The sequence below is a fragment of the Silurus meridionalis genome, chromosome 6 (assembly GCF_014805685.1).
Source record: "Silurus meridionalis isolate SWU-2019-XX chromosome 6, ASM1480568v1, whole genome shotgun sequence".
NCBI classification, from domain to species: domain Eukaryota; kingdom Metazoa; phylum Chordata; class Actinopteri; order Siluriformes; family Siluridae; genus Silurus; species Silurus meridionalis.
This window is the reverse complement of record NC_060889.1, coordinates 2,040,090-2,068,065: the sequence shown is the minus strand read 5'-3', so window position 1 is coordinate 2,068,065 and position 27,976 is coordinate 2,040,090. Positions and strand designations below refer to the sequence as shown.

At 41.2% G+C, this 27,976-nt stretch overlaps 1 protein-coding gene across 3 annotated transcripts in view; it reads right to left on the bottom strand.

The window, feature by feature from the left end:
• LOC124387626 overlaps nucleotides 1–26,903 on the bottom strand; it is a 152,003-nt gene extending 125,100 nt beyond the window's left edge. Inside the window, exon 1 of one of the 3 annotated variants that reach the window (XM_046852056.1) lies at nucleotides 26,814–26,903. The gene's annotated coding sequence lies outside the window, so the exon portion shown is untranslated. Of the gene's footprint in view, nucleotides 1–26,175; nucleotides 26,331–26,813 lie in introns of those variants that run through there. The other 2 variants (XM_046852055.1, XM_046852057.1) reach the window with 2 other exon arrangements.
• Nucleotides 26,904–27,976: the final 1,073 nt, after the last annotated feature.

The window sequence follows — 27,976 nt, the reverse complement described above, 5'->3', positions numbered from 1 at the left end:
CCCCAGGTACCTGAACTCCAATGGTACCAATGGTACCCCCAAAAACCCCAGCCTCCAACCACAAAAGTGGGCGGTCGACGGAAACTGTCAATCTTCAAAACCTTCACAACATCCACTCATAGTCATGATGGATTTGGTTATGACGAATCCAAGCTTTTACCGCGTTCACCGGCTGTGAACTGTGCACAACTGTGCACGCAATATCCTTTGTGTTCGGATATCTACCCGCAAGATCTCCGCAATATCCTTGGTAAATAACTCGTAACAGGTAAATCCTGTTGTTCCAACCTCCAACCCGAGCAATGTGATTACCCGGTAAACCCTGATTGGATCGATCGATAATCTAGAGTGAAAAAGAGGCTTGATAAAGAGTTTTACCAGACGATGTAGAAACCCACAACAACAACAACAACGACATTCCCATACACGACACCGAATCTCAAATGGTGGTTCTATATTATTCATGAGAGCTCCAGTGTGTTAGACCGTGTACATACAGTATGAAGGGCATGGATACGAATAGGACGCAATAACTATTACGGATATTTTCTGCAGGAATAGAGACGTAACTACAGCTGGAGACATCAGCAATGACGTCTGCGTTTAACCAAATCGATAGTAGCAGGTATTTTTAGCTCCACCAGTCAGCTCGGCTTGTGCGATACTTGCACAACAAGCGTGCTTCGGGACGGCGCAGACTACAGTCGAGGATCAAGAGTCATTTGATGAGGGGAGTCATGCTACACGACCTGGTTGCAAACAATTTGGCTTATGCAAATAAATCAATGACATTTCTTCAGCCCTTGTACGTGGCTTGGTGCTAAAAACTGGAGAGAAGCTACAGACGAGTGCGTTAATATAGGCTTTCAAGCATTGCGTAATGGAATTCATTTCTCCTGCATGGTTAATCCATGGCTACGTTTCAGGCATGTGTTCCGAGTAAAATGCGGGGAGGATTTAAAATGCTGAAGGGGTACGCAACGGTATTGAGAGCTTAGACATTAGTGCCTACTTCAATGTGGTGGAGTATTTTTAATTTTTTTTTGGACCATTCTGAATATTTATTGATTAATTTTTTTTTACCTATTGAGGACAATGAAAGAGACCAAAATCTTAATTCTGACCTCCAGCTTAATGTAGAACTTTCCAAAACTGTTACCATGAAGTTGAAGCCATACAGTTTTATATGATTTTTGGATGTGGTAGTATTAAGGGATTTCCCTTCATATAAACTAGAGGACCCAAACCTGTTCCAGCAAACTCCAATCTCTAGTAGACCAGAAGACTGGAACTTATTATAACAGCAACTTTGGTATGGTCAGGTGTCCACAAACGCTTGTGGACACAGTGTTAATGAGTAATATACAAAATTCCCATAAATGAAGTTTATTTCAATCCTATTTTCTGCCTTTTTTTTTAAATGGCTCCCTTAATAGCACATTTTCTGCTATTTGGCCTAGATTTTCAGTGTTCATTTGTGTCTGTGTTTACAGGCATGGTTCTAGACACTATTGGGGAAAAAACCCTGTCTCTGACACCTATAATAAAGAAAGATCTGGCAATTATGTAAATGTCAACTACATGCAGGTGATTCACATAATCCGGATAAGAAGGCCAGAAAATTGGCATAATACATGGTGAGATACTCAGAATGTTAATATTGATTTGTTATTGTGTATATATAAACATCCAGTACCTCACAAAAGTGAGTACAACGCTCACATTTCAGCAACCATTTAAGTATATCTTCTCAAGGGACAATACTATAGAAATGAAACTTGGATGTATTTTAAAGTGGTCAGCGGGCAGCTTGTATAGAAGTATAGATTTACTGTCCTTATAAAATAACTCAACATACAGACATTATTGTCAAATATCAAATATTTGTCCCAAATTGTTGGTCAGTAAAATATATTTCTTTTTACTGATGCAAATGTTAAACACGTCGCATCATTCATTTCATTTTAACACATTTTATTAACACAGGATTAAAATCCGCCTGCTGCACAAATCCGGCAATTAAAACCGTCCGTGTGGAAACATAGCAAAGGTTTTGTTTGGTGTCCTGATGATTTACATAATGAAAAAATTTTTACAAGAGTATTTTTACAGGCTGCCCTGTCATCCTAAAATGTAAACAGAATTGTGTAAGTAAATTGCTCAGTGAAAAGAAAGAGATCTGATGGGAACCTGGTATTTCTATGTTCTTTTTTTCATGAGTCTAATAGACATAAACAAGTTCTTTTAAAAAGATCTAAGACCTTTGAAACAGTTTTCATGCTCTATGTTGAGGATGGTTTTACTAATAATAAACATATATTTGCATAAAGCGTTCATATTTGTCCATGTGCATGTTAATAATTGTATTATAATGTAAATTATTATAAGTATGTAAAGTATTAATCTAAGGTACATTTAGAACAGGTAAAAATGTGTAATTATTTGAGATTAATCACGAATGAACTAATTATAATTGTAATTGTTATTAATCATGATTCTATATTCAATTTATATATATATATATATATATATATATATATATATGAGGTCAGAACTCTATAGCAGGAAATCTTCCACCAAACCCATAGCATATCTTCATGGAGCTGGCGTTTTGGGCATTGGAATTGCCATGCTGGAACAGGTTTGGGTCTCTTACTTCAAATAAAGGTAAAATTTCATCGTAACACATCCAAAGATTATCCTAAACAATCATGTGCCTTGAACTTTGTGAAGGAGCTACATACAGCTGGAAATGTTAGGCATGTCCGTATAGAAAATACAACAGAAAATACATGGTATGAAAGAGAGTGGGTAGAGAACAAACCATTTGAAAAAAAAAAGACCCTGAGAACTGAGCTAGAAAGTGTTCATGAGACAATGATGAAAAGGATTTGTGTTTGAACACACACACACACACACACACACACACACACACACACACACACACACCTTTTTCTCACCGCCTACATCAAGGACACAAATTCCACCAGTGTCTCTCTCCCTTAAACAGGCACATCAACATCATCAAGATCACAGAGCTGCGTGCTAAACATGCTCGCGTACAGTACACACTCACGATAATGGCGTACCTTGCTGAGAGAGATAATGTTCGCTCTCAGCGATGGTACCCATGGAACTCAACCACCGAAGTTAAAAATACACAAGGAGAGAGGGTGCTACAGAGGCAAGTTTTTTTTTTTTTTTTCTATTTGGAAAAGACTTCCCAGACTTTTGCAGATTAAAACTCTTTTGTTGTCGTTGCCAAATTTTCTAAAACAAAGCGCCCTGGCTTAATTGGAAAGGGTTTGATATTCTTGTCCAGGCACTGGGAAAGGAAGAGTGTAAAGGCAAAAAGAAGTTTGAAATCTAGACAGTGAGAGAGAGAGAAATGCAAAAAAGCGACAGTGGAAGGATACACCGCATCGAGTAGGAAGGAGGCCGAGATAATGCAAGCGCAGGATAAATCCTGGCAGAGCAGCAAGATAGGAGAGGTGCTTGATAGGCTTGTGCAGCTTGGCATGACTCTGTTAGTATAGACCTGAAGTCATGCCCCGTGTGGCCATTTGGCTTTTATGGCCCAGTAAGTTATTGTAGGATTCGAGGAAACCGACGGAAACATGTCAACGACGTTACCATACTAATCAACCCTGTTCTTGCTTGGCATGTGAACGGAATGTTCAAGACGGGCCCAAAGAACAAAAATCGTATCCAATCTGTCATCGATAACGAGTTATATCGTGAGGTCACTGAAATGTGTGGTTGAATGACACGTGTTGCTGCATGGTGAAAGGGATAGAAAGGCTTGGCGTGGCTTGTCTTTCTGGCCACGCCGCCCCGTGCCTCGAGCGCCGATTAGGAAAAAACTCGTTGCCAGGAAAAAGCGCCCCTTTAGCTGGTCTTTGGTGCCGCGGATTATCTCGTGTCTCTTCCCTAGCCTGAATCTGTGCAAGTGTGTGTTTACATACTGCAGTGGGCTGGAGGGGTGCCCTGGTTCCCATGGGGGTATCCAGCTGCATTGAAAAGATCAGTGATCACCGCAGGCAGCCGCTTAACATTGATGCGGTTGTGCTACCAACCACGGGCCACCTGGCAGACTCGATGTGTGGGTGGGCATGGTTAATCTCCAGCACACTGCTTGCTGGCCATTGTACATAGGCTCTAAAAGGTAGGCTGTTAATCAAAAGGACAAAAAAAAATTGCCTATGGTGTACTATACAGTTCGAGCTAATTGCCCAAGCCACTCATGCTGATATTAGGTTGAGTGACCGAACACACACTGTGAAAGCAGGTGTCCGATTTGCTGCAAACAAGAACAAAAAATAGGTCCCTATGGTTCAAGGCCCGTTTGTGTTCCTTTTCCCGTCGTTGGTTTTAACTCTATTTGCATCCCAAAGGAGAGTTTCAGAGACCCGGAGCGAACATTAAGAGGACTATCACACCAAGGTCATGCCAGCGGTAAACCTTGCGCGGCGCATTACTGACAAGCCATGCCATTTTTCTCCTCGCGTAAAAGGCCACAGGGAATCGGGCTGGGAATCGAGGCAGGCGGAAAGGCAGGCGAGGCTTTTATGCATCATGACAAGAAGAGAAATGAGAAGCAAAAAAAAAGAGCAAGTGGAAGAGCTAGAGCAAGAAAGGTGCCGGAAATTAAAAAAAAAGAAGCAGAAAAGAGGGGATAGGAAGGCGGGGAAGCAGGGGGGACATAAATGCCAGATAAAGTGAGAAGGAAAGAGTAAGCACCAACAACCTGGGAAAATATTTTCGGTTTATTTAAGCTTGTATAAGAACACTATTACGTTATTTGCGACTATAGAAAAAGAAGAAAAAATCAAGAGAGGAGGTGGCAAACTAATGAAACAAAAGCAAGCAAGCAAAGCTGAGACAGAGAGAGGGAGATGGAGAGAAATGGAGAAAGTGAGAGCGAGAAAGAGAGTGAAAGAGAGGTAGAGATGATGGCGGCTGATTTGCCGATGTTATCTCTGAGCAGAGAGATGTGTGGGACACAATCTCAAATTGGAAATCGCTGTTTCAATCTCGCTTCACTCGGTGCTCGGCCGCTTCGCCGATAACAAGATGGGCTTAATGCTATTAAAAATAGCCCTGTGAGCTTGGCAGCTGCTCCAGAATTAGTCTAACCCCTGCTGGAAGATACTGGGCTCTACTTATCGCCGGCGCGGCAGCACACCGAAAAAGCCACCCGCTGTACTGACTTTCATCTCTCTCTTAATGGCGCCTATTTATCAGCATCTATCTACCTATGTAATTATCCATCTGTCTTTACTATCTTTCTATCTCCCTTATCCAGCTAAAGCACCTTCGGGGCTTCTTCTTCTCTTGTCTGGATCTACCTGCCTGTCCTTGCTGTACATCAGTTACTCATTACTTAGACAATAAGTATTCACTTACGCAGAAAGGACGTATGATCATGTAAGCAAAATACTAACAGGCTCGTTCAGGTGTTTTCTTCCTCTTCTTCACAAAGTTCCCAAGGCAACAGAATAACCCTGGACTGCACTTCACACAAACATTCACGGTATTTTGCAGTTGAGGGTCATGGGCCTTGTTCCGTGGCAGCTTGGCGTGGCTGGAATTTGAACCCACAACCTTCAGATCTAAAGTCCAGTGCCTTACCCACTAAGCTACCACTTCCCTATTTCTAAAAAAAAATTTGTGTGAGCAAGAGGCGATTTCTTTCTACTTGGAAGGTCACTCATATCAGGTCACATTGTGGGGCTCGGAATTTGCTCCACACAGACTCTCCACTGGTGTCCCACAAGGCTCAGTTCTTGTTCCTTTCCTTTTCTTCCTCTACACTTACTTTCTTGCCAAAGTGATATCCTCACAGGTTTTCTTGCCACTGCTATGCTAATGAAACTCAATTTTTTTAGCACTGCTCGACTGGTCCCACCATTTCAAGAATCTTTTCTGTTCTGGCATCACGGTGGTGGAATGAACTTGCCCTAGATGTCTGAAGGCTATGAGTTCAAATCCCAGCCACACCAAGCCACACTCCTGGGCCCCTTTGCAAGGCCCTTACCCCATAGCTCACTTTAGTTGTATGAATTAGATATATTCTAAAATAGAATAAGATTCTCCTTGGATAAGGGTGTCAGTGAAATGCCATAAATGTAAATTTATGAGATTCACTAATGAAGCTGAAGTCAAGAATTCACAACACTTTGCTGACATTTGATGTTTGTGGACTACACCCATATATCTTTTCAAATTTTCTGAAAAGAGGCAGAGATTTTATTAGTGCTAAACAGATACTAGCAGTGTGTTTCGCCTCCAGTAGTTCTAGTGTACTTTATATCCCTACTGCACATCATCTTAACCCTCACCCTCATATTATTGCAATTCATTTCTATTTACTCAACCTGGCACCAGCTTTCCTATTTTGTCCTTTTCGTTCCCTTTATATAATCTGTTCTCTCTCTTTCTCACATGCACACGGATGGTAATATCTCCTCCAATCAGGTGCCGGCAGGCAGCTCGTCAGCCAATCAGATAGCGTCTGTAGGTTTCTGCTGCAGGCTGCTTAGATTAGTGGGGAGCTGTTTCAGAGAATAATGTGTCTGAAAGACCAGCCAACTCTTTTGTCCCGGCAGGAAAATAAATAACACACGGGAAAAAAAAGCTGTAACGAGTCCTGATATTATATTTCATACAATGAGAGCAGTGAAAGGAATGGACGCTTCAAAGGAGGTTGCGAGTTAGGGCCGTCGCCTCGAATCGGAACCGCAGCCTCAAAGGGGTTCGCATGCACTTCCTTTTCCCCAGAAGCTCCTCGTTAGATCAAGGTTGTGACAGGGACGTGGGTTTTTTTTCGTCCACAAAGTAAACGGTGATGACTCTGGCAGGGAGTGAGTGTCAGGCTAATGAACTAATCAGGGAGTCATTAGTATGTCTGAGCAGCTGAGGTGAGAGGTTGTGTGTCTATGTGTGTGCGTGGGTAAGGCTCCAAAAACGGAAGGATAGAATGATATGCAATAGCAAGCGTAAGTTTTCCTTGCTTTTCATTCGTCCCAATAAACACATCGGCGATGACGCGAATTTACAGCGGGACAGGCAAGTTCGAGGTCAGTGAGGATGCACGGATCAAAACAATGGGATACAGAAGGATGTAGAGGAGAGAAAAAAAAAGGAAAAAAATGCTGGCACAGGGCTGTAGAGCTTACACAACCATAAATTACAGCATCTCCACAGCCAGTGCTAAGCCCAGGACAAGTATTAGCAACGCACAACCGGGCAGCGGACTAATGATCGAACTGGAGATGACAGTGAGAGAGAAAGAGATGTCAAAATGTCCCTGGCGGTCCTGGTGATTCTCACAGATTTGCATTATCCTTTCGAATGTACCCTATAAAAAAAAAAAAGTAACATTTCCGACACTTGGCTTTTCCAGCCATGTGTGTCTCATCCACAAACCAAGGCATACAAACTGTACACTTTGTGCAAACTGTAAGTCTTCCCATTAGTTAAATAAGCAGTTCAAACCTGATCCAACATGATAATAATCTTAGCACAAAGACTAGTTTTATAACACAGCAACAGCACAAGGCTGCAGGCACAGTCACAGGGAGCACCAACCTTTATATGTGAGTGTACCAAAGACATTGTCCTGTATATATTGAGAGCTGTGTAACCGGAGCTGTCCTAACGCGTGGGTTTTTCGCCGGAAATGACACCATCTCACTTTCACACGCACCCTACTCACCAGATTTGGATCCTGCGGACTTCACCGTCTTCCCAAAGATGATGATCCAACTCAAAGTCCGCCCTCAAGCTTGTTTGAGTAAACTAGAATGTTGACCAGTCCACCACACCTACATCAGAACCTGATTTGAGGCAGCACAAATCAACACAAGCACCCTCCAAAATCTAGTGGAACATCTTCCCAGAAGAATAGATGTTTTGAGGAGCAAATACGGAATGTTTAAAAAAAAGCACAACGTCCTATTCTAGCATTACTCGATTTTTTTTATCCGCCAGCTAATGGTGATTTGATCAATAGAGGGAAAAAAAATCCTGTACAGTAGAATGTTAAAGTTACTTCACAGCACTCAGAAACCCAGCAGGAAATTGAGCCATAGGGGTTTTCGTAAAAAAGAAAAAAAAAGGTTTCAGCGGGTAAATCTACACATTTTCAAGTTGCTGAAATGCAACAATGGAATTTTAAAACCAGAGAGTCTAATATGCAACTAGATAGACCAGATCAAAAACAATGTCCATATGTGGTAATGAACTCAGAATCAGGACTAGCGGTTTGATGGGACTTTTATTAGCTCTGAAATATTGCAGGTACCAATGTAAGGTTTGGTGAGAAAGAGAATGCAAGCAGGACTCAGTATGATGCTAAGACTTTGCAAGAATAACGACATACGGATGATAATGCTATAAAAAAAACAATCTAGAGTGAACACTAAACAGGTAAACACAATAGGAAAGCAAGCCAAGGACAGGACAGAAATGAAAGACACATGAAAGGATGAAACCTGTGACCTGTGACCTGAATATTTCTGATCAATTTCTGGAAAATTTCCATGAGAACTTCATCTGTGAATTTGGGAAATATTCCGATTTGGAAACTTATCAGGAATTTGTGGGAATTTATTTGAAAAAATGTGGGAATCATATACAAATATAAACAGAAACATTTTGTAGTAAAGATTTAAAAAATAAAATTTTTGACTATGACTTAATTATCTTATTATTATACTTAGTATAATTTTGTTCCACAATAGCTTACACACAGCACAAAGTTTTAAACATAAATGTATGTAACTTTTATGTTATTTACGATGAATGTGTCAGGTCGAAATTCAACTGAAATTAATTTAAATCTGGTTGTTTTACCCAAAATTAAGATTTTTTTTTAACTACAGTTAACGTAATAGGCTCACCTGCAATTTTGTAAATTCTCAATTTATTCTGATTGATTCCCATCAATTCCTGGTAATTCCCATGGATAATTTCCATTCTTGGAAATTCCTAGAATTTTGCAGTCACAGTGTTCAATTCTATCGTAAGGTGTAGACGCTTCACTGTTTTGTTGCCCTATTATGTTTCCTGTTGTATGTTTAAGTTCATGATTAGTTTGTCGCAATGTCCTACCATCTTATATTCTTCTCATTAAATCCAAACCATGTTTTCTGTCCATATTAAGTCAAGTCCTGTTTTCCCGGCTTCCTGGTTTTCCACCTAGTTCCTCAACCATGTTTCTTGTTATGAATGTTCCCCTAGGTGGATGATCTATAATTTGAATGAAAATTCTGGGTTCGTATTGCTCTCTGATGAGCAATCAACCCAAGAATGTGAACCCTGCTTTACATCCTGCAAATGTTCCTGCGACGGCCTTTTGCAACCATGGACCAGGATTAACACAGTTATCGAAGGCGAATCAATAAACAAAAGTAGCCCCCTGTGTACTCGCTCCACCAATTCATTCAATTTGAACCTCATTTAATTGCACCGAATGCCCTCAGTCCTTCTAATTTCTCTTTTTCATTCTCTCTCCGCTGGATGGAGTAGATTTTTACTCCCAAGTAAATAATAATCGGTATTAGCGTCCTTAATATTCTTTCTATTTTGCGTGATGCGGAATGCGTCGTTTCAATCTTTTTCTCTCTCTCTCTCTCTTGAGCTGAGATCTGACAGCGCTCCCTTTTTCGGTCTCTCTCATCTGCCTGTGTGCCGTCATCAAAGTGGACAACTGAACTATGAATATTTTTCATGACCTCTCCGGGCACGCTCGTCTCGAGTGACTTGAAGACTTGCACGTTATTAACTTGAAGGCTTTCTTCAAAAGGGCATCGCCTTTGGTCTCCTCTTTTTGCAGGCCCGATTGTGCTATGGGTAGAAAGTGTTTGTGGCTTTGTATATAGCTATATTTCATTCCAAACAAATAGTTGATTGTATTTGAATATTAGTCTCAAAAAGCAATATATTGGGGATGTGGTAGCTTAGAGGAAGGTGGTAGCTTAGTGGTTAAGGTGTTGGACTTTAGATCCGAAGGTCATGAGCTCAAATCCCAGCCACACCAAGCTGCCATTCCTGGGCTCCTGAGCAAGCCCCTTAACCCCATAGCTGCTCAGTATGAATGAGATAAATGTAAATCAGTCTCGATAAGGGCATCTGCCAAATGCTGTAAAATGGAATTGCCAAATTTGTATGAGGGAGGTTAGTGGGATTACTTAAATTCAAGATGCCGAGATACACAAAGAAAGATTTTACCGGGAACAAACTCACCAGGCGGCGTGATTAATTGTTGATACATTCTTTATGTGAGACTCACATTCTTTATGTGAGTCAACATGCAAACTAGATTTTTGAGTGGGATTGAGGAGATTTGAGAGATTTCCTTCAGCCACAGTGGTGTGTAAAGGTAGTGATGTAGGTGAGGTGAGGAGAGCTGGGGTGCAGTCAGAGTTCCAATTCATCCTTATCACATCTATAAGTTCATTGAACTGGCTTTGCACAGAGGCAATGTCATGCTGGAACAGCCTTGGGACTTTTTGGTAGTTGTTTCAGGGAGCGAAATGAATACGACTGGAAAAATCCGATGTCCAAGTATCAAGGGTTCCAGGGTAAAAGGCGTAAACTGCAAAAAAATACGTTGACTGTTCGGTATTTCTGATTTATTAGGGTAACCTGTTTGTGCGGAGCGGGATGAAAAGAGCACGGGATCAATATCTTGATTGATCTCGCTGTGGCAATTAAAAGCAAGCATTTATTTTTTCGATCTGAGTCAGTGAGTGACAATCGCGAACTCTGGTACGGCTTCCATGAGCGACACCCCGAAACACCAAGGGGGTTGAGGACGTGTCGTTTTTCCTCGCTAAACTGTTTCTCGAACGCGTTCTCTCAGTACCACTGCGCTACGGAGACCGAGGCGTGTCCTGAAAGTCACAAAGAATAGAGATTAACATGGTAGAGGTAGAGCTGTATCTTCTTGGAGACAACACTACAAAGGCCTGATGGTGAAAGGGCCATACGTTAGCGGTCAGAAGGCACTTAAATAAATGTATGATTTGCTGTCTGTCTGAAAATAAAAGCGTACCATATTGAATTGCATCATATTGCATTGAATGGCATTGTGTCAAATCAAATCGTATCGCATCGCATCCGTAGCTGCTTCATATGTGTCTTTAATGTGTGATATCATTGACTATATGTCGAGATGCAAGGGATATGTGCATGTGTGTTTGTGGAAGGTAGGATGAGGGGGGAAAAAGGCAGAGGAAGATACCGCTGCGAGTGAAAAGAGATTCAGAGCGGCGTTTTTTTCCGCAAAGGCAGGCGGGCAGAGCAGGCGTTCGCAGGAAGCCAAAGCCTGAACGCTGCTGCTTAAAAGTCAATAGGAACAAAACGGAGAGGCCGAGAGTTACTGACATCAAACCGCGTTGCTGAATGGCGCTTTTTTGGCGTCGCTTACAGATTGGTCTATTTTTCACCGCAAGGGTTGTGGCGGCGCGATGAATGAAAGGCGCGTCGGGAAAAAAAGGAAAAGGGCCCTGAGATTTCGCCAGCGGATTAATCCTTTCATTAAGCGAAAGCAAGAAGTTAATTGCAGTGACAGCTGCATTTCTCCGAGTTTATACGCCTGATGCTCCAACGCCGGAGTCGCTGTTAAACGGAAAAGGCAATTATCAATAAATGCGGGGCAATCACCGCACGATGAATTGCACGAGAAAACGAGCTTTTATTCCTGCTTTTCTCCGAGCCCGAGGCGTGTTGGCAGCACAGGCACATGGAGTGAGAAGGGCCTCACGAGCCGTAGGGCAACAAAAATAAACCACTCGATGGCGCGATGATCAAACAAGCAGCTCGGAGTACTCGATAGATCAGAGGTGAGATGGAGCGCTGCCGAGGGTGGCAGGGTGGTGGTAAAGCGGTGGCAGAGACGGAAATAAGAGAGCTAGGTAAGTGTTAGTGTGCTGAGTAATAAAGAGGATTAACTCAAATAGGGAATAAGTGGATGAAAAAAAACCCAAAATGGCTGCCTTTGTGAAAAAAGGAGAAATGAGGGGAGAGTAGGAGAAGCGAGCTTGGAAAGAGAAGGGAGAAGTGGGGAGGACAAGGGACGAGATGTGTTTGTGCTAATTACTTTCAATAATAGTTGTGACAAGGCTGGAAGGAGAACAGATGTGCATCGCCAGCTGCACTACAATCAAAATTCCCACTAATATCACACAAACACAAAGGCGAATCAGACACAGAAATACGATCTTAAGCACGGGCTCCTGTTGGTCGACTCGGTGATGGTGGTCACCAGGGCTTCCTTCACAAATGAAAAAAGATTAACGCAGTCTGCAGTCTATTCAATGTGTGTGCAAAAGTATTGGCACAAAAGAATGTTTATTGTATTGTATCATTGCCATCATGATGTGAATTTCCTCGTCCTCAGTTATGGAGATCCCTACACATATACTAAACTTTCTTTCAGCTTCTCCCATTAGGAAGGGCTGTGGCGACCCAGCGGATCATCCGCATGTTTGATTTGCCCCTCCTAACGCAACCCTCCCCATTTATCCGTGCTTGGGACCGGCACTAAGAGTGGCTGGGGTCGGTTCCCTGGCCGGGGATCGAACCCAGGCCGCAGCGGTGAGAGTGCCGCATCCTAACCACTAGAACACCAGGGACCCATCCCTACACATATACTATATACCGTATATTAGCCCAAATGCGACACAAAAAAACAAGACACGTGACGAAATGAGAAACTCATTCAAGAATCAAGAATTGAAGAGTGTCTGTGAATGAAATAGGGGTAACTGCTCATTTCTATTCTTACAATTAGAACTCATTTGCCACAAAAATTATATTAATAATTCATGATATTTGAGGGCACAATCCAGCTAGTTCAGCCCACCAAAGAGGGGGGGGGATACTTTTTAAAAGTATTAAAATCATTCATTTAAAGCAAGTCTGCAATACATGGACATTTATGATATTTCTATCCAAGCCCACCAAGCATATTTGGAGGATGGAGCCGACAGGCAGGAGAAAAAAAAATAGAAGGACATGGATGAGGTTTATGGATGAGGGAAGACGTGCAGGTGGTTGGTTTAAAAGAAGCAGATGTAGAAGACCAAGTGATAGGGAGACGGATGATCCCCCTAATGGGAGCAGCCAAAAGGAAAAAAAAAAAGAAGTAGAAGAATCATCCTGCCAAGTTTATCGTACTATAAAGTCCAACATCTCTGTTACTTTTATACAAGATTTCTCATTAATATGACCTACAATGAGTTCCTGTTCTTGTTTACGGCGCCAACAACGAAACCATCATCCCTGACACTTATTCCTAATGGTTTAACTCGTCGGAAGGTTTTCTCGTCTTAAATATCAGTGCTGGAATTCACAATCCCCCCACCAACACCAGCGAACAAACCGCCACAAGTATCAGTAATTCCGACAAAAATATCTACATCCAAAGATAGGAGGTGATTTTCTTACCCTTACATGAACACCTCCAAATGTTCATTGAACCCCCCCCCCACATGCTCAGCAGCCTTAATCGAAACCGACATATGCTATAATAAATCCACCTATTTTCCCGTTTCTATCCTTTCCTCCCTCTCGCTCTATATCGCTCCTATACCCCATGCAGGTATTCACACTTGGCTGCTGGCTGCGCTGACAAGACTTAGTGTGGTGTCACTACCATTGCCGCTTTAAACGTGTAGAACGTGGGGGGGAGGAAAAAAAAAACAAAAAAAACACACCATGACAACATGACAAAAACATTTTTCTCTTCATCCTGTCAGTTTAACATTTTTATTTTCCCCCTCGCACAAAACAAACACGCCGTTTTCACGTCAGCTTGGGTGAAGCAGATGTAGATGGAGATGTTTGTGTATATATATATATATATATATATATATATATATATATATATATATATATATATGTGTATATAGGAGTGCGTGGATAGCTGTCCGTTATGCCGTCCCGGTAAAAGAAATTTTTTTTTTCCCTTCAGGCATGAGTGAGACTTCACTGACTGTGAGCCATGGAAAGAAGAAACTGGTGATTTCACGTTTGACTGAGCGAACTGAGAACTCCATTTCTCTGTTTGGGCGGAAAAAGGAAAAAAAAAAGGAAAAAAAAAAACGAGTGCAGGCGAGAGAACAAACTAGAGCACAGTAATTCCCCTTTGTCAAAAAAAGAGATTCCGATTGGAATATATATGTGTATGTATATATATATTATATATATATATATATATATATATATATATATATATATATAATTTTGTTATTTTTCTCCTCTGGATTTGATTTAGCACCTATTTTATTTATTTTATTAAATTGTATTTTTTTTTTACCCTTTCACACAGTGCACTGGTCTATCGCTATGCAATCCATGTACTTAAGTTAAAGTACAGATACAGTAGGTAAAATACGACTCCAGTAAATGTGTCCCTTTAAACTTTCACTTGAGTAAAAGTACAAAAGTATTTGCCTTCAAATGTACTGAAGTATCCAAAAGTACTATGATATTTAATGACTATAATTTTCCTATTATTTTCGTCACAAGACTCCTGATCAACTCGAATGTGATTCTTAGCACACCGATCTATTAATAGAATGAAATTAATGAGTGAAACACTGATTGATATTTAATAAAATTATACCCTTCTTTTCAACCACTTCGATATAATCGCGCGAATAAGACCGCGGATGTTGTGGCGAGTTCGGGTCAGGAGTTTTCTCCCATCGTTTATTCCTCTCTAAATAATCTGCTTGCTGTTGAACTGATGCTGAACTTGAATCTGGGTAATAAGTAGATACCACCAAGCGCCAATCGAAACAAGTTGAAAACAGAGCGTGTCCTTGACTCTTGCTGCGTGTTTGAATAATTAAGTTTTTATCCTCGTGAATGAAAACGAGCGACTGTTTCCGCAAAATGTAGTTGGGTAAAGAGTAAGATATTTGACTTTGAAATGTAGTAAAGTTCTCCCCAAATGCAGACAGACAGACAGACAGACAGACAGACAGACAGACAAACAGACAGGCAGACTCCAAATTCATGGTAACAGTTTGGAGAAAAATTCAGATGTCCCAATATTATTTTGTTAGTATTTACTGAATATACTGATAGGATCAAACCCACATTTCAGTGAAAGCTTCGAACAATCATACAAACTGAGAATAGTTGGTTTTCTTTAAACACTGGTTTGTCATCAGAGGGTCTTCAATGTATCGTCTGGCATTGGAGAATAAAATAGCTTTTATTTGTCACATACACATTACAGGTCAAATGTATTTTCTTTGCATAAACCAGCAATTGTTTTGGAAGCTGACGTCAGAGATGAAACAGCACCCCCTGGAGCACATAGGGCATTGATAAAGGGCCCAAGAATTGTTGGCAATACCACGGCTTGAATCTCCGGACCTTCTAATAAGTAACCCAGAGCCTTAACCAAAGACTTACACCCACCCCAGTTTGTCTCTCTAGAATACTGGTTATCGCAGAGTCTGGAATTATCTTGGGGCACTCTGGGATGAGTACCGATCTTCCAAGACCTCTGTTTATCACAAGCTAATCGAGTTCACGGAAATGCCAATGGTTCCCTTAAAGTTTTACAGGATTTTTTCCACACAACCACCCAGAACGTTGGAAAAAATCGAAGTTGAATCATTTCATATCTAACCCCTGAGGAAATAAAATCAAGAAAGGGTGATGCTTTTTATTTTTGTGTCATGATTCAAGATAGGCGTTTGACTTGTAACATCAAGGTTAAGCAATGACAGCTGCATCTCTCCCACCCTCTCTCTCTCTCTGTCTCACAATCTCTCTATCTATCTGTATGGAACAGAGATTTTTAATCAACGGATATGTCTCTCTTTCAGGAATATAGCTCTCTTTCTTCCTTCTCACATTTCTCAATGCTGCACAGATGTTTGCAGATTTATGTAAATATCTTTTTTTTTTTTTCCGCTTCGTACTTTTTCCGCGAAATAATCTTGCCAAATGAGTACAGGATATATCACAGGGCGTAAATGATTGATGCAATCAATAGGAGTTTGCCGTTTGCAATGAGAATAGAATTTTAATCAGTGTGGAGCTACACGCTGGAGGATTACAATGAACGCAATGAGAGAGGCAGAGGCGCTCGTTGAGAATATTTCTATCCGGGGGGATTTTACCCAAGGGAGACTAGAATAGAGGCCGGCACAGCGCCGAGATGCAACATTACTCAGCGCAGGCTCGTGACCATAGATTTTGGTTGGGCAGGACGGCATTAAAAAACGGCGCAGCCGCAAAAACAAAATCCAAGAGGCTATGGCGTTTGAATTATGTTATAGAATGTTATGCTAGTAAATTTTTTTTTGAGTATCACCATAAAATTGATAGAATCGCTTTTATTAAGATGCAGATTTAAAGATGCAATGGTAGAAAAAGGGAATATAGCCAAGGGTCGAGTTTGAAATGAATAAGGAAGATGCAGGTCGGGAGCTCTAGTGATTAGAGATTTGTTATTGGTAACAATGGTGCACAACGATTGGTCACTGGGAACACTGGTGTTCAGGAATTAGTTATTGGTAACAATGGTGTTGAATGATTGGTCACCGGAAACACTAGCTAATAGTCGTTGGTAGCGATGCTGTTCACTGATTGAACATTAGGACCAATGGTGTTGAGGATTTCATCATTGGTAACAATGGTGTTCAATGGGAACACCGGTGATCAGGGACTAGCCATTGGTAACCATGATGTTCAGTGGTTGGTCACTGTGAACCATTGTTCTGAGCGACTAGTTCCTGATCACCAGCGCTTTCAGTGACCAATCACTGAACATCATTGCTACCAATCATGAATCCCTTAACACCATTGTTCCATTTGAAGTCACTGAACAGCATTGTTTTAAATGAAAGCTCCCTGACCAATTATTCAACATTATTGATACCATGTCTAGTCCCTATTCAACAGTGTTCCCATTGACCAATAAGTGAACACCATTGTCATCAGTGGCCAGTCCCTGATCACCAGTGTTCCGACTGACCACCCAGCGAGCATCATTTTTACTAAAAACCAATCACTTTTCGCCATTGTTGCTAATGATTGGTCACTAGAAATGCTGGAGTTTAATGGTTGGTGATTAAAAAGAATGATGTTCAGTGATTGGTCATTAGAAACAATGGCGATAAGTGACTGATTATTAGTAACATTAAGGGTCATTGATTGGCCAAAAGTTAAACATTGGGGTTTAAATGATTGTCACTGAAAACATGTTCATGGATTGGTCATCAGAAACAATGGTGATTAGTGATTAGTTACTGGTAGCGATAATGGTTCAATGATTGGCCATTGGGACCACAGGTGTTTAATGTTTGGTCATTGAAAACAATGATATTCAGGTATTGGCCATTGGGAACAATGGTGCTCAGGGATTAGTCATTTAAAAGCAATAGTGGTTATTGGTTACAACAGTATTCTATGATTCATCAAAGGGGATTAGTCATTTATTATTAATCATTGTTTAATGATTAGTCATATTGACTAATAATTGGGAATGGTGGTGATCAGTGATTGGTTGTTGGTGATTGTGGCGAATAATGATTGCACAATAGTAATCAAAAATCAGTAATGATTTGTTGGAAATTGTGGGGAATAGTGTTTGGTTGGGAGGTGATCAGTGACTGGTCAATGAGAATAATATATTGCTGATATGCTAACTAAAAATGTACTTCTAATAAATCGCAAACCTTTGCCACAAAAACAAAATAACTTCAAATTCCAGTGGACAGCATGGGACTTCCCCTTCTCTTTAGTGGCCATTAGGCTGAGAGGAACACACACACACACACACAAACAGAAACACTTCTACACAGCAAACAATGAAGCCCTGAAAAGCCGATTAAGCTGATTCCACAAAGATTGGAGGCTCTGATCATTCAGACGAATCGCGTCCCGGAGCGAGGAAAGAGAGCTTGCGTTGAAATTCACTGCGGCGTTTCGAGTGTTTATCGTAAACAATTCACTTCCGATTGCCAAGCTGATGCCAGGGTACCCAATAACAAACCGAAGACATAATAGCAGTGCCTCTTTCTTGCCATAAATCATCCACTGGAAGCAAGCCAGCACAGCCATTGCCTGTTAACACCACCCTTCCGCACGGCGTCACTTTGACTGTTGCTCTGTCGGCATGTCTGCCAGGGCCCCCGAACCCAGGGCTCGAGTCTCTCCCTGCACGTGTCCACTCGTCCTGTAACTCGTCATATTTCTGGCTACCGGCTCTGAAGTGAAGCACGTGGCCAGAGCAATGGAGGACTGCAGTGTGCAGATGGACCAGCTGGCTCGTGCATTCGGCCGTGTTTGTTCCAGCGCTTCAATTCAAATACGAGCTTATATTTCCGAGAAGAGGCAGCATGACGAATTTAAATGGATTTGGGCTGTTTAGAATCGGTGCAACTGGCATTAATTACGCGTAAAATATGACCCTCTGTGCCTAAAAAAAACCCAAGGAACAGGATTGAAAAATTGCTCCCTTTCTGACTTGTATTATTACATCAGCAAAAAGAGTTCGAGGACCGCTAAGGAAGACACTTTTAAGAAATTAGGGCACGTCAGGACGTCTGGATTTAGTAAAAATACCGAACCATTGTTCTGAACTGTCCTGTGGTGGAAAAACCCTTCCAAAGCACTGAAACTGAAGACTCCTTCTTTATATCTACTCACAAAAATCTACATAATTGATTGAATGTTTTGTTTTTTGTGCCTATGAAGCTGATCACCTGTACATGTATACAAGTCACGACGAACGAGTTTTTACCAAAGAAACAATCTCAATTGGTGCATACTTGACGAGCGTTACGCATTAATATAAACGTGATATGAATGAGCCAATCGTGTTGCTGTTCATATCCCAACCCCTGCAACCTCAGTGAGAAAGTTTGATTGTAGTGTAGAGACACTCAGAATCAAATTGCCTAACTATCGATTAGTCTGTGAAATCCACTATAAACGCAATCATGCGCACCAGCCCAATAAGAACCTGGCAACCCTCTCTTTTACTTTCTTCCTCTCTCTCTTACGCACACATATACCCGCACTTTGTAACACTGTATTACGAAAAGGAAGAAAAAATATATATAGCACAAGCTCAGCATTCTTTTTGCCTGTATTGATGATTCATTTTGCGTTTTATCAAAGAAACAAGAGCGCTATTAAAAAGAGATCACTCAGCCACCAGGCGGAAGGGGGCTCTCTCTAATTGCCCATTCATCAAAAGCCTTCCTCGAGTAGAAGCCAGCGCCGCAATGGTGCGCACGATAACTGAACCGTACTCTATTAATTACGCTCTTGATGAACCTGGAATACACTCGCCCGCACCCTCACTACACCACCACCCCCTCCAACGCACACACACAACGGCACACAAACACACACACACAAGGCTCTACTCTGGAGAGTATCCTCACGCAATTAGGGGCCTGCTTCGGGTTGTGAAGTGCAACACTTAGGCGACGTCTACAGTAATTCGGACGAATCTGGAAACGGCGTTTTGGTTTAAAAGCGATCCGTGTCCGGACTATCGTTTTCAAACATTTCCCAAAAGTTGCTCATCCCGCACTGGAACGGCTGAATGACCGTCACATGACTAAAAACGCTTTGCGTAAAAAACGGCATCTCGGCACGGACAGAAGAAAAAGATAAATATGCGTTTTGAAACGAAAATGTATCGCATGGCCTTATATGGAGGGGAAAGAAAAACGAAAACAACTAATTAACCGACTTACTAACTTATTCAATAAATATATTAATTATTTATATGTAATTTTTTTCATAAATAATACATTTTTCATAAGTAATAAATTACTTAATTATTTTATTATTATTTTATATATATATATATATATATCATTATAAGAAAAAAAAACATTTATATAAATAATTGATTGATTAAAAAAAGAATATAAAGATAAATAAAAACAATTAAAAACAATAAAAAATAATAAATAAATGATCAGAAATAAATTCCTTTATAAATACGGTTGGTCAATAATAAAAAAAAAAATTATATAATTTATAATATTGAACTACATTTATCCCTATTTTTTTCATGCATTAACATTATTAATTTTTTTTTTGTTTAAGATTTTTTTTTTCCATATTTATGCATTTACTTACACTAACACATTTGGTTCTTGCTTAAAAACACTGGAAGTGCTGATTCCAAGATACTTCGTTAAAAATTTATTTGGGGCCTGAAGCCGTAAAACGATGCATCTATACAAATGCATTTACAACATTTGGCTGATTTCTTTATCCAGGGTGGATCTCATTCATACAGCTGTGCGGTTGAGGGGTCTTGCTTAAGTGCCCCACAATGGTATTGTGGCAATGTTGGGATTTGAATTCTTGAGATGTTTCCTAAACCTTTTGTGAGATTCACCCCTCACCTTAACTAAACAGAATGATGCAGCAGGGCTTTAGTCTTGAAGTCCAATATAACCTAAACGTCCACCCACATGTGGATGGGTTTCCTTTTAAGCCTTAAGGGTTCCATTCAATTCAATTCATTTTTCACCTAGAGTTGGGTGAATCAACAGACCTGGCATCAACAGATCTTTCTAAGGTAAGAGTTTCCTGTGGTGAGAGAACCCTTATTCCAAATGGTTTCTCAATGGGATCTTGACAAGTACGAAATTACGAACATAGTGAAGCCAATTTTTAAGTACAGACATTAATATACAATATATTGCCAAAAGTATTGGGTCACCTGGTCATAAGTACGGTATGTGATTTTTGGGAATCTCATTCCACATTTAGTCCCAATTTGCTCTTGTAATTCCCTCCACTCTTCTGGGAAGATGTTCCACTAGATTTTATAATGTGCTTATGGATATTTGTGTTCAGCCACAAGGGTGTTATGAAAGGCAGGTACTGGTGTAGGTGAGAAGGACTGGGGTGCAGTCAGCATTCACATTCATCCCAAAGGGGATCAGTAGGGATGGAGCTCTATAGCAGACCACTCAAGATCCTCTCCAAACCATGTAAACCAGATCTTCGAAGCTCACTTTGTGTACAGGGTGCATCACCATGCTGGAACAGGTTCGGGTTTCCAAGTTCAAGTGAATGCAGAATTTTTATCTAAAGACGTCCTGTAAAATTGAGTGCCCCCAAAATTGTGGTAACAGTTTGGAGAAGAACCACATATAGCAGGAAAGGTCAGGTGACCCAATACTTTTGGCAATATAGTGTATTATGTAATACATAAAGCAGCAATACACCACGGCATGTAGCTGCATTGGATTTCGGAACTTCTACATCTGACGATCGTTGTATCCGAGACTTTGGTATCGGATTTCTCATTGTTGTGACGTTTGACGCCATCAGATGGTGAATGTTCTCTTACTTGTAGTCACATGACGCGGTCCAAATAAAATCAATTTTAGACATGCTACTAGGAATCATCTTACATCCTACATACAAGCTTTTCGTCCACACCGACAGAGCATTTTCTATCTTCCTTTTTATTTCTTTTTTTTATTCTCGACTTTGCTCTTTCACATTGTAGTGTTGACTGAAAAAGAAGATCGTTTTTCAAACGATGACGTATTTGTCGGTTCAACTCGAAAATAATTTCCACTTGTTCCTAGGGAGAATTTGAACTCTTCACATTACGGAAAGTGAACGAGCACCTGATGGAAATAACTCTGGTCAAAGCCTTATATAGGGATGTATACAGTAATTCTGTGCTTTTGGAACACGCCGATGTGTTTTTGCTAATGTGTTAATTTACTAGATTAGCGATTGCTAGTTCAAAGAATTCCATTAAAACCATGTATTAAATACCCTATTTCTTTACACTTTACCTTTCTGGACTCTGCTTTTGGAAGAAACTCAAAGACCCAGACCTGTTCCAGCATGACAATTCTCATGAAGATACAGTATATTTCCAAAAGTATTGGGTCACCTGATCTTTCCTGCTATATGTGGTTCTTCTCCAAACTGTTACCACAAATCTGGGGACACTCAATTGTCTTTAGATGCGCTTTAATACAATTTTCATTCATTTGAACTTGAAACCCAAACCTGTTCCAGCATGGTGATGTCCCTGTGCACAAAGTGGGATCCTTGAAGATCTGGTTTACATGCTTTGGAGAGAAATATCTTGAGTGGTCTGCTGTATCCCCACTGAACACCTTTGGGATGAATGTGAACGCTGACTGCACCCCAGGTCTCCTCACCTACATCAGTACCTGCATTTCATAAATCCTTATTGCTGATGAAAACAAATATCCATAAGCACACTCTAAAATCTTGTGTAATGTCTTCCCAGAAGAGTGGAGGGAATTAGATCATGAACAGGTGATCCAATATTTTTGGAAATATAGTGTAGCTCGATTAAAGATTTGGTTTCTATTGGTTGGAGTGGACGATTTTTCTTGTTAAATGTAACAGCATGCTAACATGCTAACTTCTTCGACAAGCTAACGACGGCTAGTTTGCATGATTCTATTTAAGTATTAGCACAAGTATTAGAAATACTACAGGTTACCTGTGTTTCTTGTTTTATTTATTAATAATTCTTTTTGGAGTTTCCTTTTGCTGCTCTCTCTCTCTCAAAAAAAAAAAAATGGTGCGTAATCGTGTTTTCTTTCACATGAAAGAGAAATCTCGAGCCTAGATCGGCAAGCTGGGAACTTTGATAAACCGAACGCTGTGCATCTCAGTCATGCATGCAGATGCACGCTGATGTAGTGACTCCTTTAGGCATGAAGATGAAGAAGAGGAAGAAGAAGAAGAAGGGGGGGGTGGGGAATCTTCAAAGCTTTCAAAACCGAAGGCAAACAGAACAGCTTGGCGTGTGATGTGGGTGTAATGATGTAGGTACGGCGAAGAGAAACCGCCGCAGTTCCGCCTCAAATTGAAATGAGAGTGAGTGATTGGTGACGGGCAGCATGCATTGTAATCGGGACTTTGTGAGGTGTGTGTGTGTGTGTGTGTGTGTGTGTGTGTGTGTGTGTGTGGCTAAGGTGAAACATTGTTTTTAGATGCAAAATAGGTCATAGCAGCACAATTTGGAAATGAAACCAGACAGATTGCACTGTTATAGAAAAGAAAAAAAAAAAACGAAAAGAATTATAAAAAAAAAAAAAATGCTGACACTCTCTGACTAGAGCCAACAGTTTGGAACACACCGGAAAAACTAGCTTTGTGTTTCCTGGGCTTTAAGTTCTTATCCTTTGTTCTTAATCTAGCCTTATATATTTCATCGGTTAAATATGATGCTACTTTTGAAGAGAGAATGAGAAGAACATATATATATATATAGGCCAATCAGATTTGAGAATTTGACAGCGCCACAATCGGCTATTGGTGAATAAAAATAATAAAACGTTTTTCTATTCCAATCCATCTCAACTTTCTGGACTGCGGCGCACTGCGAACGTGACAGCCCATAAACAGGATGGAGTCGGGGGGCATCTCATGACGCGCCAGTCCGGCGAGGCAGACCCAAAAATGGCATTTTCAGATCTCAAATGTGGCATGGCATGTCGTTTTGCATGGTGGCAATTTAAGCTGAGATTTTCAGCAGTGGAGTGTGTAAATCTGTCTGCGACAGGCAGCGTCTTTGCCAAAAAAGACTTGTCGAGAAAAAAAAAACGGGGCGTCTTTTTCTGTAGGAGCTGTGCTGCTATTATTCCGTCGTTGTCGTCCGTTAATTCGGCACGTAACACGATTTAAAATCTGGAAAGTACTCTGAGTGAGGCTGCGGAGGCTGAAACTAAAAGTTGAGTTGATGACAATGATCTATGCGTAAGGGAGGTTTGAAGTACCCCATGACCACGCAGGCAAAAAGGTACCAAGTCTTCCCGGTACCGTCCTCTGTCGTCACCCACGTACCCCTTTTCTGACGTGTCCCTGTGAGGAATACCAACGTCATCGTGGTCAACTGTGCTCCACCTGCTCAGTCTCCTCGCATCATCACTAGATTTTAAAAGTCCGGCTGGAAAAAAAACTCCCTCAGCTTCATAGCCAAGGTACACACCAACCCACGAAGCTGCTCACCCACGCTTGGCTCTCGCGCCTCGCCTCCCACTCACAGCATGCTTTGAATCCAAAACAGTGTTTTGTTTTTTTTTCCTTTTAAGGATTGAATCACACAGCTTAACATGAACGCTGTTAGACGGTGAGCGTCTCAGAGAAGCCAGCCACGTGCTTCGGAACCGAATCATCCACTATGATGATGATATTCACATTAGAAATAAACCCCTCATAAAGCATCTCAGGGATGAAAACTAGAATGAAATTAGATATATATCGGATTGGCGAGTTTCTTTTGTTACCCCATGGTGGTCCATCAGCTTTGCGTATTGTTGAGAAGATATTCTTAAGGATACATATAATATATTTCTGTAGTTCTCTGGGTCTCCAGGCTTCTTATTCTGGGTTGAAAATTTTTGGATTATAGTCTCTGGAAATTCTTTTTCAAATCAACCAGGTTTTCTTCAAAGAACGCAAGCATGAACGTCAATCATTTATATTCATGTATTAAATATTTGGAATCACACAAATTATATTTCAGAAGTTATCTGGGTCACCGTGCTTCTTATTTTGGATTGAAAAGGGGATTTTTTTTTAAAGTCTCTGGAGAACCACTACCTTGAGATATCAACAGGATCCATTGGAAATTATATTCCTGAGCGAAAATGAAAAAGAAGTGATATTCTGAATAAAAAAAAAAGTCTCCAAAGAACCACCACCATGAGATATCACCATGATCCATTGGAAATTCTTTTCTGAATCAACCTCTAAGTTGTTTTCCAAGACCAATAACCCAGACATGTTCATCTAGATGTTTCACCCTATCTCTTGTTCTCTTTACCCCTTACCCTTTCTCTCTCTGTTTTCCCAGTCTCTTTTGAAATTTACAACAGTGTCCATAGCAAGAAGAACTTGAGTCTTTCACTGTCAGTGTGACCACACAGACATACACACACACACACACACACACCATCCTAATGCTTCACCGGAGCAATTTCGTCGGCGGCATCAACTCCCCTAAATCACAGTGTCATATCTATTTCAACATCAACAGGAATAAATCTGATACGAGCGCTCATGGGTGTAAACTATTACGTGCTCGCCGCCATTACAGGCTCGTAGCTATAACAAATATATAAATAAATAAATGATAAAAAAAATTACAAGGTCAATATTTACTTGTTGAAGCCAAAAAAATGGGAAGTATGATGGGACCTGAATTGCCTGGTACATAGCATGGGAATTAATCTCCATTTGCTTGGAGTTTGTGCTTTGCAATTTCCCATGCATTGATGCATGGATGCTATAAGAGGTGGATGGATGAATGGATGGATGAATTAATAAATTGATGGAGGTGTGCATGGAAAATTGGATAGATGGATGGATAAATGCATGCATGCATGGAAGGATGGATGTGTGAATGGATTGATGAATGGATGAATGGCAGGTGGATAAATGTATGTATGTATGTATGTATGTATGAATGAATAGATGCATTGATGAATGTATGATTGGATGGATGGATGGATGGATGGATAGATTGATGGATGAATTTATGCATAGATGTACTGTATAGCTGTATTGATAGATTGATGGATGGATGCATTAAAGGATGGATGCATTAAGAGGTGGATGGATGAATTAATACATTGATGGAGGTGTGCATGGAAAATTGGATAGATGGATGGATGATATGAATGGATGGATAAACGCATGCATGCATGGAAGGATGTATGCGTGAAAGGATGGATGAATGGCAGGTGGATAGATGGATGGATGTATTGATGCATGCATGACCAGATAGATGGATGTACTGGATAGATTGATGGCTAGATGCATTGATGGATCTATGAATGGATGAAAACCAGTGATTTAAATGTTAATGACTTTGCTCATGTATGCACATGAACGCACACGCGCAGACATCAAGCTTAGAAAGAAAGAGGTGAGTCCATATTATGTCCTCAGTGGCACGCGCGTACTCAACATCTCATTACCCAGACGCGATTACTCCCTTGAAGGAACATTTCTTTCTTGAAGGAAGACGCGTCGCGTGCCATCAAGATAAAAAAAAAAAAACAAGGGCGACAGGTGGCTGACCTATCGATTTCCACAATCGATCTCCTAATAACAAGGCATGCGCACACACACACACACGCGCGCGCAAAACGTTACCCTCGAGTCCCACCGCGCCGTCTGAAAAACGCGCTCGTGGACTCCTGCGCGTGCGTCAACGCGTCCCGCTTTCCGTCACCCAGATCGTTTTCGATTTCTAACGGGAGGCCGTCGTCTCACCAAGGCGCGCGCCGATCCGCTCTCTGTGCACGCGCCGACCCAGCTCCGATATTTTGGTGTGTGTGTGTGTGTTTGGCATGCGCCCGCTCTCTCGCTCGCGTACTGACTGACCGACTGACTGACCGAGATGCGCGCGCTCCTTGCAAGGACTTTCCTCACTTATTTGCATGCACGAGCACCCGGGCATAGAGGAATAGTCTTTACTTTTGACAAGTGTTCAAAATAATCACAACCTACCTACACACACACACACACACACACACACACACACACTCAGAGAGAGAAAGCTCTCACGTGCGTGAATGTGTGTGCAATCAGCAGGATGAAACGAGGTCGTTCTCGTGCCAGAATAAAATAAAATAAAAAAAATAAAAAAAGCACAGGACAATCAAGCATAGAAGAATATATATATATATATAGTGTGTAGGCATGCACACACACACATACGCGCTCTCTCTCTCTCTCTCTCTCTCTCTCTCTCATGCATCAACATATTTTCCAATTGTTTTGTATTTTACCTTTGTGGACTTTCTTTCCTGCGATGTGAACCTGCCGGTGTTCAGTGACAGGACGGAGTGGAGTCTGAACAGGACAAAACGGTGTTATCGCATCTCTCTCCCTCCCTCCCTCCCTCTCTCTTTCTATCCTTTACTCTTTCTCCCTCCCTCCATCTCAACCTCTCTTCCAAATAATAAAGCCACCGTCTTAAAATTCCTCATCACGTCCTCCCTCTCTCTCTCTCCTCTCTCTCTCTCTCTCTCTCTGTAATTCAGTCTCCCTAGGGCTTTATCCTAATGATCAGGATAACCATCTCTTGAATAAATGCTATATAATATAACTGCCATTACCATCTACTATAATATAGACTGCACCTATTATTATTATTATTATTATTATTATTATTATCATGTTTTAAACTGAGTCATCACTAAGACATTTTGGGCTCCACAACATAAGCAGCATGGACCAGACACCGAAATAAGGTATCGTTCAAGCTCTGGAGCAAGTGGAGGAACTTGCGAGGAACCCACGTTAGGCAGCGAATTCCGTGCAGACGGAAAAACCGAGCTCAGGATCGAAGCGGAAATCCGTGAAGCTGTGACACAGTGACTCTACCTGCTGCGCCGCCACACCACCATGAGACCATGCCATCCAGACTGTGAAGGCTCCTTAATAAGAGAAGGAGCAATGAGCCCACTGAGCCGAGAAAAGAATCACCGATCTTTAGATCTACGTATAAAAACCTCAAAAGACAACCCGGTCCCTGGTTTTTCTTGGAATTCTAGACAGGGGGAAAACCTGTCTGAAAAAACTCTAACTAACATCGCAGTCAGTGCGAATCCACACACATTTGAAATGCCAATCATGCATGGACTATGGACTGGAGAAGAAAACCAGAGGGAACCTCCAATGTACAGGGATTGGATTCAAATTCTACCCATACAAAGGGCAAAGGAATGAATCTAAGCACCATCCCTTGTGGTGCAAGCCATCGTACCCCCTTGCCTGAAAGTGCCCAAAGGTTCCGACTTGAAGTTCAAGTCTTGGTTTAGGAAAAGGCGTAGTATTAGTAGCTGTATTATAATTACAATTGGCAGATGGCCTTATCCAGGGCAATTTACAACTGAGAAGTTGAGGGGTTAACAGCCTTGGCCCCAGCAGTGGCAGCTTGGTGGTGCTG